The sequence below is a fragment of the Salmo trutta genome, chromosome 2, assembly GCF_901001165.1.
Source record: "Salmo trutta chromosome 2, fSalTru1.1, whole genome shotgun sequence".
In the NCBI taxonomy this organism is placed as follows: Eukaryota; Metazoa; Chordata; class Actinopteri; order Salmoniformes; family Salmonidae; genus Salmo; species Salmo trutta.
Window position 1 is genome coordinate 25,583,107 of NC_042958.1, and position 15,392 is coordinate 25,598,498.

A 15,392-nucleotide genomic window follows, 5' to 3' on the forward strand; every position below is an offset into this window, starting at 1 on the left:
TTAATATTTCTACCTGACCGTGTCTGAGCTCATGCACGGGAGGCTGCCCGCTTTTTACAAAACAAATGCAGTCACTGGTCATGTTCCCATACTCAGTCGTTGCTGACACATGCCAGATCTTACAACGCCTGGATAGGTATTTCAGACAACCACATCGTGGTCACGCTCCACTGCTCAGATGTTGCATGCATCAACCAATGGTTGTGTGCCACGTCATCAACTGTGTCATCAACAGACAGATTATAACATAACATATGTTATAATCTCCGCAAAGGCGGAGGTGTTGCTAACATTTATGATAGCAAATTTCAATGTACAAAAAAACAAAACAATGACGTTTTCGTCTTTTGAGCTTCTAGTCATGAAATCTATGCAGCCTACTCAATCACTTTTTCTAGCTGCTGTTTACAGGCCTCCTGGGCCATATACAGAGTTCCTCACTGAGTTCCCTGAATTCCTATCGGACATTGTAGTCATAGCAGATAATATTCACATTTTTGGTGACTTTAATATTCACATGGAAAAGTCCACAGACCCACTCCAAAAGGCTTTCGGAGCCATCATCGACTCAATGGGTTTTGTCCAACATGTCTCTGGACCTACTCACTGCCACAGTCATACTCTGGACCTAGTTTTGTCTCGTGGAATAAATGTTGTGGAGCTTAATGTTTTTCCCCATAATCCTGGACTATCGGACCACCATTTTATTACGTTTGCAATTGCAACAAATAATCTACTCAGACCCCAACCAAGGAGCATCAAAAGTTGTGCTACAAATTCTCAGACAACCCAAAGATTCCTTGATGCCCTTCCAGACTCCCTCTGCATACCCAAGGACGACAAAGGACAAAAATCAGTTAACCAACTAACTGAGGAACTCAATTTAACCTTGCGCAATACCATAGATGCAGTTGCACCCCTAAAAACTAAAATAATTTGTCATAAGAAACTAGCTCCCTGGTATACAGAAAATACACAAGCTCTGAAGCAACCTTCCAGAAAATTGGAACGGAAATGGCGCCACACCAAACTGGAAGTCTTCCGACTAGCATGGAAAGACAGTACCGTGCAGTATCGAAGAGCCCTCACTGCTGCTCAATCATCCTATTTTTCCAACTTAATTGAGGAAAATAAGAACAATCCGAAATTTATTTTTGATACTGTCGCAAAGCTAACTAAAAAGCAGCATTCCCCAAGAGAGGATGGCTTTCACTTCAGCAGTAATAGATTCATGAACTTCTTTGAGGAAAAGATCATGATCATTAGAAAGCAAATTACGGACTCCTCTTTAAATCTGCGTATTCCTCCAAAGCTCCGTTGTCCTGAGTTTGCACAACTCTGCCAGGACCTAGGATCAAGGGAGATGGGGAGACCCACTGGAGGCCTGGTCCGTGGAGGCGGCACAGGATTCACCAGGCTGGGGAGACATGCAGGAGGCCTGGTTCTGGGCGCAGGCACAGGATAGACCAGGTCCTGAAGACGCACTGGAGGTCTAGAGCGCACGGCCTGCACAACCCGTCCTGGCTCGATGCCCAATCTCCCCCGGCAGATGTTAGGAGCTGGGATGTAACGCACCGGGCTCTCCACGTGTACTGGGGACACCGTGCGCTTTACTGCATAACACGGTGCCTGACCAGTACTACGTTGCCTCCTGTAAGCACGGGGAGCTGGCTCAGGTCTCCAACCTGACTCTGCCACACTCCCCGTGTGCCCCCCCCCCAAAAAAATGTGAGGCCTTCCTCTCGGGCTCTACCTGCCTCCCAGGCAGGTTGTCACAGTGGTCCAGCAATTGCTCCCATGTCCAGTCAATCCTTGACTCCAACACCTCCAGCGACCAGGATGCCATCTCCTCCCGAGCGCGCTGCTTCCTATAGCCCTCCTTGACTTCCATCTACCCTCTTCTCCGCTGCTTGGTCTTTTTGTGGTGGGTAATTCTGTAACGGCTGTCGGGAGAGAGAGTAGACCAAGGCGCAGCGGAGTTAGTGTTCATCATTGAATTTAATAACAGTTACAATCTGTACCAAACTCACTAAAAGTGGCAGTAATAAAGCCTCTCTTGAAAAAGCCAAATCTTGACCCAGAAAATATAAAAAACTATCGGCCTATATCGAATCTTCCTCTCAAAAATTTGGGAAAAAGCTGTTGCGCAGCAACTCACTGCCTTCCTAAAGACAAACAATGTATACGAAACGCTTCAGTCTGGTTTTAGACCCCATCATAGCATTGAGACTGCACTTGTGAAGGTGGTAAATTACCTTTTAATGGCATCAGACCGAAGCTCTGCATCTGTCCTCGTGCTCCTAGATCTTAGTGCTGCTTTTGATACCATCGATCACCACATTCTTTTGGAGAGATTGGAAACCCAAATTGGTCTACACGGACAAGTTCTGGCCTGGTTTAGATCTTATCTGTCGGAAAGATATCAGTTTGTCTCTGTGAGTGGTTTGTCCTCTGACAAATCAACTGTACATTTCGGTGTTCCTCAAGGTTTCGTTTTAGGACCACTATTGTTTTCACTATATATTTTACCTCTTGGGGATGTCATTCGAAAACATAATGTTACATTTCACTGCTATGCGGATGACACACAGCTGTACATTTCAATGAAACATGGTGAAGCCCCAAAATTGCCCTCGCTAGAAGCCTGTGTTTCAGACATAAGGAAGTGAATGGCTGCAAACGTTCTACTTTTAAACTCGGACAAAACAGAGATGCTTGTTCTAGGTCCCAAGAAACAAAGAGATCTTCTGTTGAATCTGACAATTAATCTTGATGGTTGTACAGTCGTCTCAAATAAAACTGTGAAGGACCTCGGCGTTACTCTGGACCCTGATCTCTCTTTTGAAGAACATATCAAGACTGTTTCAAGGACAGCTTTTTTCTATCTACGTAACATTGCAAAATTGATGCAGAAAAATTCATCCATGCTTTTGTTACTTCTAGGTTGGACTACTGCAATGCTCTACTTTTAGGCTACCCAGATAAAGCACTAAATAAACTTCAGTTAGTGCTAAATACGGCTGCTAGAATCCTGACTAGAACCAAAAAAATTGATCATATTACTCCAGTGCTAGCTTCCCTACACTGGCTTCCTGTTAAGGCAAGGGCTGATTTCAAGGTTTTACTGCTAACCTACAAAGCATTACATGGGCTTGCTCCTACCTATCTTTCGATTTGGTCCTGCCGTACATACCTACACGTACACTACGGTCACAAGACGCAGGCCTCCTAATTGTCCCTAGAATTTCTAAGCAAACAGCTGGAGGCAGGGCTTTCTCCTATAGAGCTCAATTTTTATGGAATGGTCTGCCTACCCATGTGAGAGACGCAGACTCGGTTTATACCCTTTAAGTCCTTACTGAAGACTCATCTCTTCAGTAGGTCCTATGATTGAGTGTAGTCTGGCCCAGGAGTGTGAAGGTGAACGGAAAGGCTCTGGAGCAATGAACCGCCCTTGCTGTCTCTGCCTGGCCGGTTCCCCTCTCTCCACTGGGATTCTCTGCCTCTAACCCTATTACAGGGGCTGAGTCACTGGCTTACTGGTGTTCTTCCATGCCATCCCTAGGAGGGTTGCATCACTTGAGTGGGTCGAGTCACTGACGTGGTCTTCCTGTCTGGGTTGACACCCCCCCTTGGGTTGTGCCGTGGCGGAGATCTTTGTGGGCTATACTCGGCCTTGTCTCAGGATGGTAAGTTGGTGGTTGAAGATATCCCTCTAGTGGTGTGGGGGCTGTGCTTTGGCAAAGTGGGTGGGGTTATATCCTGCCTGTTTGGCCCTGTCCGGGGGTATCATCGGATGGGGCCACAGTGTCTCCTGACCCCTCCTGTCTCAGCCTCCAGTATTTATGCTGCAGTAGTTTATGTGTCGGGGGGCTAGGGTCAGTCTGTTATATCTGGAGTATTTCTCCTGTCTTATCCGGTGTCCTGTGTGAATTTAAGTATGCTCTCTCTAATTCTCTCTTTCTCTCTCTCGGAGGACCTGAGCCCTAGGACAATGCCTCAGGACTACGTGGCATGATGACTCCTCGCTGTCCCCAGTCCACCTGGCCGTGCTGCTGCTCCAGCTTCAACTGTTCTGCCTGCGGCTATAGAACCCTGACCTGTTCACCGGACGTGCTACCTGTCGCAGACCTGCTGTTTTCAACTCTCTAGAGACAGCAGGAACGGTAGAGATACTCTGAATGATCGGCTATGAAAAACCAAGTGACATTTACTCTTGAGGTGCTGACTTGTTGCACCCTCGACAACTACTGTGATTATTATTATTTGACCATGCTGGTCATTTATGAACATTTGAACATCTTGGCCATGTTCTGTTATAATCTCCACCGAGCACAGCCAGAAGAGGACTGGCCACCCCTCATAGCCTGGTTCCTCTCTAGATTTCTTCATAGGTTTTGGCCTTTCTAGGGAGTTTTTCCTAGCCACCGTGCTTCTACACCTGCATTACTTGCTGTTTGGGGTTTTAGGCTGGGTTTCTGTACAGCACTTTGAGATATCAGCTGATGTAAGAAGGGCTATATAAATACATTTGATTTGATTTGATTTGATATGATATGATGTGGTTAGCTGATACGTATAATACCTATCCAGGCATTGTAAGATCTGGCAGGTGTCAGCAATGCCTGGGCAGAGGAATGCGCCCCAAATATTATAGCGATCTGGTGCCTGATGGCACAGTCAATGACATGGCACCCAACCATTGGTTGATGCATGCAATGTCTGAACAGGGGAACAGGACCAAAGTTAACCCGGTACCTCGGTTGAACCGGAACACAGACAAATAAGGTCATCCAATTACAGAGCTGCAGCAGCCAATCAGAACAGTGGAAGAATTTCATTCAAAATCAAGCGGGAAGCCAAAGGCACGTCTAGACAATTCTGTACAGTCAATGACGTGGCACACAACCATTGGTTGCGCAACCTTTATCTGTTCAAAGGTTCTTCAGCGTGTGTCCATCAGCGATCAACCTTTTTGCCTTGCAGTCATGCAGTCAGCAAAAAGCAGGCGTAGTAAAAAAAAATATTGAAACTATGTTTCCAAAATATGAGCCCCAAATTTTCGAGAACAGTGCAATTGCAGCCTGCATTTTGGGGCATTCCTGCATCTGCAGGGGGCGCTCCAGTACAGTAGGTGGCGGTAATGCACCTTAACGTTGGATGCCAACTGGTGATAAACCCCACAGAAGAAGAGGCGGGGTTGACACGGTAGCTAGCTAGCTAGGACAACGGTATACAAAAGGGGACTCTTAATTGCATACTATTCGCATCCTCTCTCCTCTGTCCTCGCCTCCTCAAAATCCATTGGAGGAGAAGGTCAGAGGGGAGGGACCTCTGGCTTTCTCATCCAATGGGCAAGGAGTATGCAATTGAGAGTCTCCCAGTGTCCTTTGCCTCCACCTATTGTGGCACTGTTTTCCTGAAATTCTGTTAATGACGGCGACGGCAGGCGTAATAGCGAAGGAAACTGACCTACACATAGTGAGTCACGTGGCCGTGGCTTGCTATATAAAGCAGGCATCGAGGCATTTAGTTACTGTTCGATTGAACTTTATAATGGGCAAAACAAGTGACCTTAGCGACTTTGAGCACGTTATAATCGTTGGTGCCAGGCACGCCGGATCCAGTACCTCAGAAACGTCCGCCCTCCTGAGCTTTTCACGCGTGACAGTGACTAGGGTTTACTGAGAATGGTGCTGCAAAATAAAAATATCCAGTCAGCGACAGTGCTGTGGGCAAAAAAAGCTTGTTGATGACAGAGGTCGAAGGAGAATGGCAAGAATCATGCCTGCTAACAGGAGGGCCACAAACTGCACAGTACAACCAACAGTGGTGTGTAGAACAACATCTCGAATCGCACAACTCGTCAATCCTTGACATGGATGGGCTATTACAGCAGACGACCACACCGGGTTCCACTCCTATCAGCTAAAAACAAGAAGAAGTGGCTCCAGTAGGCACACGATCACAAACTGGACAATTGAGGAGTGGAAAAACATTGCCTGGAACATGACAGCAAGTTCACTTTGACTGGCCTGCGCAGTCCCCAGACCTCAACCCAATAGAGCAGGTATTCCCAAACTGGGGTACGCGTACCCCCAGAGGTACGCACAATGCCGTCGGGGGTACGCCAAATAAAAATGTGATTGACATTTTAAAAATATATATAATAATAATAATAATATATTTTTTTAAATGTACGTAAGGAAATCCACCGAGAGGTGAGACCAAGGCCGCTGTGGAACGGGGAGGGGCTGTAATTTCCCTCGAGGCAGGTGCCTAGGAGCCTTGCACTGGGCGCACACCGAACAGGAAGAGACATAGTGTCTTACATCCTCAACCAAGGTGGGCCACCAGTACTTCCCCTTCAGGCCTCGCACTGTCCGTTCCACCCCAGGGTGACCCAAGGAGGGTAGAGTGTGGGCCCATCGGATCAAGCGATCGCGAACACCCAGCGGAACGAACTTCAGACCCGCGGGACACTGAGGTGGAGTGGGTTCTGACCGACTCGCCTGCTCGATGTCCGCATCCACCTCCCATACCACCGGTGCCACCAGACAGGAAGCAGGGAGTATGGGAGTGGGATCGATGGTCCGCTCCTCGGTGTCGTAGAGACGCGACAGTGCGTCGGCCTTCCGGTTCCGAGAACCCGGAATGTACGAAAGGGTAAACTGAAACCTCATAAAGAACATGGCCCACCTGGCTTGACGAGGATTAAGTCTCCTCGCTGCCCGGATGTACTCCAGGTTACGGTGGTCGGTCCAGATGAGAAAAGGGTGACGTGCCCTCTCAAGCCAATGTCTCCACACTGTCAAAGCCTTGACCACGGCTAACAACTCCCTGTCCCCCACATCATAGTTGCGCTCCGCCGGGCTCAGCTTCTTAGAAAAGAATGCGCAGGGGCGGAGCTTCGGAGGAACGCCCGAACGCTGCGAAAGAACCGCTCCTACCCCAGCCTCAGACGCGTCCACCTCCACTATGAATGGCAAAGTGGGATCCGGATGCGCCAGCACCGGAGCGTCGGTAAACAGAACCTTCAGACGACGGAAGGCTCTGTCCGCCTCTGCCGACCACCGCAATCGCACCGGACCCCCCTTCATCAGTGAGGTAATGGGAGCTGCCACCTGACCAAAACCCCGGATAAACCTCCGGTAATAATTGGCGAACCCCAAGAACCGCTGCACCTCCTTCACCGTGGTAGGGGTTGGCCAATTACGCACAGCCGTAACGCGGTCATCCTCCATCACCACCCCTGTGGTGGAAATGCGATATCCCAGAAAAGAGACGGCTTGTTTGGAGAACTCACATTTCTCAGCCTTGACGTATAGGTTATGCTCCAGCAGCCGCCCAAGCACTTTACGCACCAGAGCTACATGCGCGGCGCGTGTGTGTCGGAGTAGATCAAGATGTCATCGATGTACACCACCACACCCTGTCCGAGCATGTCTCTGAGAACCTCGTCCACAAAGGATTGGAAGACGGCGGGAGCATTTTTTAACCCATACGGCATGACGAGGTACTCATAATGGCCAGATGTGGTACTAAATTTGGTTTTCCACTCGTCTCCATCTCGGATACGCACCAGGTTATACGCACTCCTGAGATCTAGTTTGGTGAAGAAGCGCGCCCCGTGAAATGACTCCACGGCCGTAGCAATGAGAGGTAGTGGGTAACTGAACCCCACTGTGATAGAATTTAGACCTCTATAGTCAATGCACGGGCGCAGGCCTCCCCCCTTCTTCTTCACAAAAAAGAAACTTGAGGAGACGGGTGATTTAGATGGCCGAATGTATCCCTGTCTCAAGGACTCAGTGACGTATGTCTCCATAGCCACTGTCTCCTCCTGCGACAGAGGATACACGTGACTTTTAGGAAGGGCCGTGCCAGCCTGGAGGTTTATCACACAATCACCCTGTCGATGGGGTGGTAATTGAGTCGCCTTCGTTTTACTGAAGGCGATAGCCAAATCGGCATATTCAGAGGGAATGTGTACAGTAGAGACTTGGTCTGGACTCTCCACCGTGGTTGCACCGATGGAAACTCCTATACATCTACCTGAGCACTCCCTCGACCACCCTTAAGAGCCCTCTGCCCCCATGAAATCTGAGGATTGTGAGAGGCTAGCCAGGGAAGTCCCAGCACCACCGGAAATGCCGGTGAATCAATAAGGAACAGGCTGATACGTTCCTCATGACCCCCCTGCGTCACCATGACCAGTGGCACTGTTACCTCCCTCACTTGGCCAGACCCTAGTGGTCGACTATCTAAAGCGTGCACGGAGAAGGGTTGGTCCAGTTTAACCAGGGGAATCCCTAACTTATCAGCAACCCCACGGTCCATAAAACTCCCAGCTGCGCCTGAATCGACTAGTGCCTTATACTGGGAGTGAGGGGAAAACTCAGGAAAAAAAACAGAGACGTACATGTGGTCGACATGGGGCTCTGGGTGTGTCTGGTGTTGACTCACCTGGGGGGTCGAAGTGGTGCTCTGCCTGCCATCTGAATTCCCGGGAGAACCTCTCCAGCACCGGTCCGCAGTGTGTCCTCTACGGCCACAGTGGGTGCAGGAGAGCCCCCCCTCCGGTCCTCCTAGCAGCAGTCCCTCCTAGCTCCATGGGCATTGGAGCAGGAGGGATGGGAGGTGGAATGAATAGGCCCCGATCGGAACGTCCCCGGGCAGCCAGCAGGTTGTCCAGCCTGATGGACAAATCAATCAACTGGTCCAGGGTGGTGGTATGGTCCCGGCAAGCCAGCTCCCGGCGGACGTCCTCACGTAAACTACACCTGTAGTGGTCAATCAGGGCCCGCTCATTCCACCCCGATCCGACGGCTAGAGTCCGGAACTCCAGGGCAAAGTCCTGAGCGCTCCTCGTCTCCTGCCTCAGATGAAATAATCGCTCGCCCGCCGCCCTGCCCTCCGGGGGATGATCGAATACCGCCCGGAAGCGGCGAGCGAACTCTGGGTAGTTGTCCTTAGCTGAGTCTGGGCCCTCCCATTCCAGAGCTTAACCCGTGAGGCACGAGACGAGGACGCTCACCCTCTCTTCATTGGAGGGAGAGGGCCGGACGGTCGCCAGGTATAGGTCCAACTGGAGCAAAAACCCCTTGCACCCAGCGGCCGTCCCATCGAACTCCCTGGGAGCCATGATCCGGATCCCGCCTGTACTGGGTTCGGTGGGTGTCGGTAGGGGCGCAGGGTGATGACTTGGTCCTAGTGGGGGTGAAGGAGCGACTCGCTCCCAGCTCTCCAAACGGGCCAGCACCTGGTCCATGGCCGTGCCCAGTCGGTGGAGGAGGCTGGCATGTTGGGAGACTTGTTCCTCCATTGATGGTGTTTCTGTCCCTGCTGACTCCATAATGTGGTGCGGGATTCTGTCACGGTCGGATAGAACAGTTTAAGGGTGAGTCAAGCGCAGGAGACTGAGGTCCGTTGGAACAAACTTGATTTAATAAATCCAAGGGAAAAATCCATATACGGCTGGGAGCACAACAGTCAAAAAGACTAAAAGAAGCTCCGCTCAAAAGGCAGACGGGGCGCAGCCCGGCAACCCTAATGCCTATACAATAAGTCATAAACCAAACAATATAACACCACACGTAACAAAGAACAATCCCGCACGAATCCTAACTAAACACAGACAGACTAAATAACCCCCCACTAATGACAAACACGAAACAGGTGCAATCAAAAAACAGACATAACTAACAGACACTGAAACACAGATCGGTGGCAGCTAGTAGGCCGGCGACGACGACCGCCGAGCACCGCCCGACCGAGGAGAGGCGCCACCTTCTGTGGACATTGTGACACTAATGGTCCGTATGTAGCCAACCGTAGCTGCTGCTCATTCCGTTTGCTCAAAAATGAGAAAGAATTAAGACAACTTTCAAGTAGTAAGACATGTATAAAAGCAACAGACACCATTAATAAGTAGGGGCTAGAAGAGTCTTATATGGTGAGCTACCGAGTGGCTAGGACAGGCATGCCCCGTACTATTGTGGAGGACTTAATTCTTCCTGCTGCAGCGGCTATGGCTGGGACAATGCTGGGGGAAAGGCCCAAAAAACTATACAGACAATGCCTTCATCAAACAACACTGTTTCACAGCGCATCAGTGACATGGCAGGAGATGTTTTGAAACAATTACTGCTTCGCATATAAGCCAGTGAATTCTATGCGTTACAGCTGGATGAGTCAACACACGTGGCAGGCCTGGCACAGCTCCTGGTATATGTCCGTTATGTTTATAGGGGGCCAATTAAGGAAGACATCCTCTTCTGCAAACCACTGGAAACCAGGACAACAGGAGAGGATATCTTTAAAGTATTGGACAGCTTTGTGACATCAAATGGACTTTGGTGGTCAAGATGTGTTGGTATCTGTACTGATGGCGCAAAAGCCATGACTGGGAGACGTAGTGGAGTGGTAACGCACGCGCAAGCAGTTGCTCCCGATGCCATTTGGGTACACTGCAGCATCCACAAGAGGCTCTTGCTGCCAAAGGAATGCTTGACAGCTTGAAAGACGTTTTGGACACTACAGTGAAAATGGTTAACTTTGTTAAAGCAAGGCCCCTAACTATCGTGTATTTTCTGCACTATAAATTATATGGGCAGCGACCATGTAACTCTTTTACAACATACAGAAGTGCGCTGGTTATCAATGAGCAAAGTATTGACACGTCTTTTTGAATTGAGAGACGAGCTTAATGTTTTCTTTACTGACCATAATTTTCACTTGTCTGACCGCTTGCATGATGACGAGTTTCTCACACGACTGGCCTATCTGGGTGATGTTTTTTCTTGCCTGAATGATCTGAATCTAGGATTACAGGGACTCTCCGGAACTATATTCAATGTGCGGGACAAAATTGAGGCTATGATTAAGAAGTTGGAGCTGATCTCTGTCTGTATTAACAAGGACAACACACAGGTCTTTCCATCATTGTATGATTTTTTGTGTGCAAATGAACTCAAGCTTACGGAAAATGTCAAATGCGATATAGCGAAGCACCTGAGTGAGTTGGATGCGCAATTACGCAGGTACCTTCCCAAAACGGATGACACAAACTGGATTCGTTATCCCTTTCATGCCCTGCCTCCAGTCCACTTACCGATATCTGAACAAGAGAGCCTCATCGAAATTGCAACAAGTGGTTCTGTGAAAATTGAATTGAATCAGAAGCCACTGCCAGATTTCAGAGTATCCTGCCTTGGAAAATCGCACTGTTAAGACACTGATGCCCTTTGCAAACACGTACCTATGTAGAGTGGATTCTCGGCCCTCACTAGCATGAAAACTAAATACAGGCACAGACTATGTTTGGGAAATGATTTAAGACTGAGACTCTCTCCAATACAACCCAACAATGCAGAGTTATGCACATCCTTTCAAGCACACCCTTCTCATTAACCTGTGGTGAGATATTCACAATTTTCGAAGAACAAATAAGGTTTTATATGTAAGATGGTTAAATAAAGAGCAACATTATTGATTATTATTATATTATTATTTGTGCCCTGGTCCTATAAGAGCTCTTTGTCACTTCCCACGAGCCAGGTTGTGACAAACACTCACACTCATTCTTATGTTTAATAAATCTATCAAATAGTGTGTGTGTGGCAGGCTTACAATGATGGCAAAAAACAACATTTGAGAATGCACTGACCGTGGTGCTAGAGGGGGTACGCAGCTGGAGGTTGAATGTTTGAAGGGGTACGGGACTATAAAAAGTTTGGGAACCCCTGCAATAGAGGATCTTTGGGATGAGATGGAACGGGCTGTTTGTAGCACGAATGTACTGCCGTCCAATCTGCAGCAACCACGTGATGCCATCGCGTTGGCATGGAGCAACATCCCTGTGGAACATTATTCGACACCTTGTAGAATCCCCAAAGAATTCAGGTTGTTCTGGAGGCAAAGGGGGGTCCGATCCGGTACTATACTGAACAAGAATATAAACGCAACATGCAACAATTTCAAAGATTTTGCTGAGTTACAGTTCATATAAGGAAATCAGTCCATTTAAATTAATTATGCCCTAATCTATGGATTTCCCATGACTGGGGGCCTGGGAGGGTATAGGCCCAGCCACTTGGGAGCCAGGCTGACCCACTGGGGAGCCATACCAGCCAATCAGAATGAGTTTTTCCATACAAAATGGCTTTATTACAGACAGAAATACTCATCAGCACTCCTTGGCATGATTACACATGGTCTGTGGTTGTGAGGCCGGTTGGACATACTGCCAAATTCTCTAAAACGACGTTGGATGCAGCTTACGGTAGAAAAATTAACATTCAACTCTCTGGCAACAGCTCTGGTGGACATTCCTTCAGTCAGCATACCAATTGCACACTCCCTCAAAACTGGAGACATCTGTGGCATTGTGTTGTGTGACAAAACTGTACATTTTAAGGTGAACCTGTGGAATTATCATGCTGTTTAATCAGCTTCTTGACATGCCACACCTGTCAGGTGGATGGATTATCTTGACAAAAGATAAAAGGCTCACTAACAGGGATGTCAACAAATTTGTGCTAAAATTTGAGAAATAAGCTTTTTGTGCATATGGAAAATGTCAGGGATCTTTTATTTCAACTCATGAAACATGGGACCAGCACTTTACATGTTGCATTTATATTTTTGTTCAGTATAGATGGGTGTCCCTAATAAACTGTTCGGTAAGAGTATATGGCTCTGGATAAACCCTCTAAGCATAAATCATAGTCCCCAGACACTGAGACGCGATAGTCCGGCATCCCATTGTGACATAGGTACCAGCTCTTAGACCACCATCTGCAGAACGTGCACCTCCCCACAATTAGCCTACCCACCAACAAATCTACCGGTACACATCCTCTATTCATATAAATGTGTTAAAAGTTGGAGAAATGGATTGAGCTGCACTGACAATTCGAAAAGTATGAATGCCAAAAGGTCCAATATTCTAGAAGACTGCTGTGCGTACACACCTTTGTTACTCTGATAGACCCTTAAGGCTGATCCAGACTGCAAAAGCAACAAGTACGTCACTGTGGGGGCTTGAGTCTGGCTACTGAATGTCTTTCTGTATATGTTTCTCATGATTTCCATGTGATTGTGACCTTGGTCATTGTCAATTGCCTTTGTAGTAGTTTGGCTTCAAAATACAGACAAGATGGCAGGTATTAATTTGTGTTTTTACTATGCAAAAAGTAGGATTAAAGAATAGACCAACTAAATCAGGACTTTTCAAAAAGCAACAATAACTTGGTATATGTTGCTGTTCCTCTGTGCAATGACTGAAAGGGCCACAAGGAGACTCAAGGGAGTAGAAACATGTAAGCTTAGAGGAAAAACTAATAAACAACTATATCATTACATTATATTTTTGCCTTTGACTCATTCGCTATGACACAATGCTGAATTGCAGCTCATAATAATCTGTGCATATACTGTAGGTGTGAATTTGCACTGGTGATAAATTAGATATGATAAAAAGGGATATAGATAAGACTCAAACTATAAGAAGGAAATGAGAGCCAGAATCTTCATGTCTGCATACCATATAGCTTCAGGCATAGACTGTTTCCCAGCTCAATCCCTGGCCTTTCTATCTATTTATTCTCTATTTTGTTTGGAAGATAGTTCGATAAGGCCTACTGTTTAGATATATAAATACAATCAAAACCTAATAACATTCTTGAGGAAAGGAAATCTTATGACCAACACTTTATTACAAAACACACACACAATAAAATCCCTTCCCCTTGTAGTTCTATAAAGTTTCATAAAGAGTTGCATAAATGATTCTCTAATGTGTCTAAAAGGCTGTACAGTAGAACATTTCCACAGTTGTGAATTATTATCATAGTTATTCAAGAGCCAGGAAGGATAGGTCAACATCTGGAATTGGGTGTGGACAATATGTGCTGTAGAGTAGTTGCATGATTGGGCCAGGGACATACAATATGGCAGTGATGAAGAAACTGTAATGACCCTGAAGAGAGGGCTGAATGAAAGGAAAAATGAATAAGAACATTCCTCTGGAAATAGATTCCAGGGATTAAACAGGAAAAGTCAAGCTTCCAGGACTAATGTTTTGGTTGTTTGCAGGGGCGTACTTTGTGATTTTGAGGCTCCGGGCGAAGGCCAGTCTGAGACCCCCCCCCCCCCCCACCCCCACCCCTCCTACGGGTGCCACAAAAAATATATGGGTTTTATAGTGAAGACATGTTAAATTGTACTACCTTTAATTAATGTGTCATGAACACAACCAGTCAGGATGTTTTCATCTGACTATCAAACAAATCACTTAAAAAAGTAGGTTCCCTTTGCACGTTCATCCAAATATTCAAAGCATCCCAACAGTGCACTGTGCACCCGACAACTTTCCTTCAATTCACAAGCGGCTGAAACTGTCTTACTGGAGAAAGTGTCCTTCTGTCTTATTAGGACTATATGTAAGTCATGTATATTCACATTTGACATTTTAGTCATTTAACAGACGCTCTTATCTGGAGCATTTTACAGTTAGCGACGAAAACAGCAGTTATCAGCAGCATCTGTCTTTTTACTAGAGAAATGCATACTGTATCCACCAAGAGTTTAAGGGCCCGAGGCTGGGTTTATATTAAGCTAACATATGGAATTGTTTTAAGATGGTCATATCAAGGATCATTTAGCTATTTGGGACCCCTGTAGGTATAAAAATATCTATATTAAAAAATATATTTGATAAAACATTGAATTTGGCTTTACTGATATTAGCCCATAGAAACGCATTGAATAACAGATTCATGCATGGAAAAACAGATAGTCTAAAATGAAATCAAAAGTATGTTTTGAAGTGTCTGTCCTATATCTGAGAGATATAAGAACATTTTAAAATCTTTATTTTTTTCTTCTTCTGGAAAAAAATATTTTTTTACTGTGGAATTACCCGTATACCTTTTGCGTGCCCTATCTACTTCCATTCATTTTCCGGTAAGTACCGGGTTACCTTCAGACTAAAGTTAACCCGGTATATGTACACACAGTACAACTATACATACAGTACAAAGATTTTTTTAAATGACCAGGTCTCTTGGTTCCCGAGTGGCGCAGCCGTCTAAGGCACTGCATCTCGTACTAGAGTCGTCACTACAGACCCTGGTTCGATTCCAGGCTGTATCACAACCGGCCGTGATTGGGAATCCAATAGAGCAGCGCACAATTGGCCCAGCGTCGTCCTGGTTAGGGTTTAGCCCGGGTAGGCCGTCATTGTAAATAAGAATTTGTTCTTAACTGACTTGCCTAGATAAATAAAAATACAAAATTATCGTACATCATGTTCACTGTAATAGAATATGGGCGTTTCTGCATTTCCTGTGGAGGCGGGGCTTAGCTTCAGCGGAGAGGATCTGCGGACT

General features: G+C 46.8%; 1 pseudogene; it reads left to right on the forward strand.

Moving 5' to 3' along the window:
* Positions 1-15,342: 15,342 nt before the first annotated feature.
* Positions 15,343-15,392, forward strand: part of LOC115153749 (integrin beta-1-like) — a 25,994-nt pseudogene continuing 25,944 nt past the window's right edge.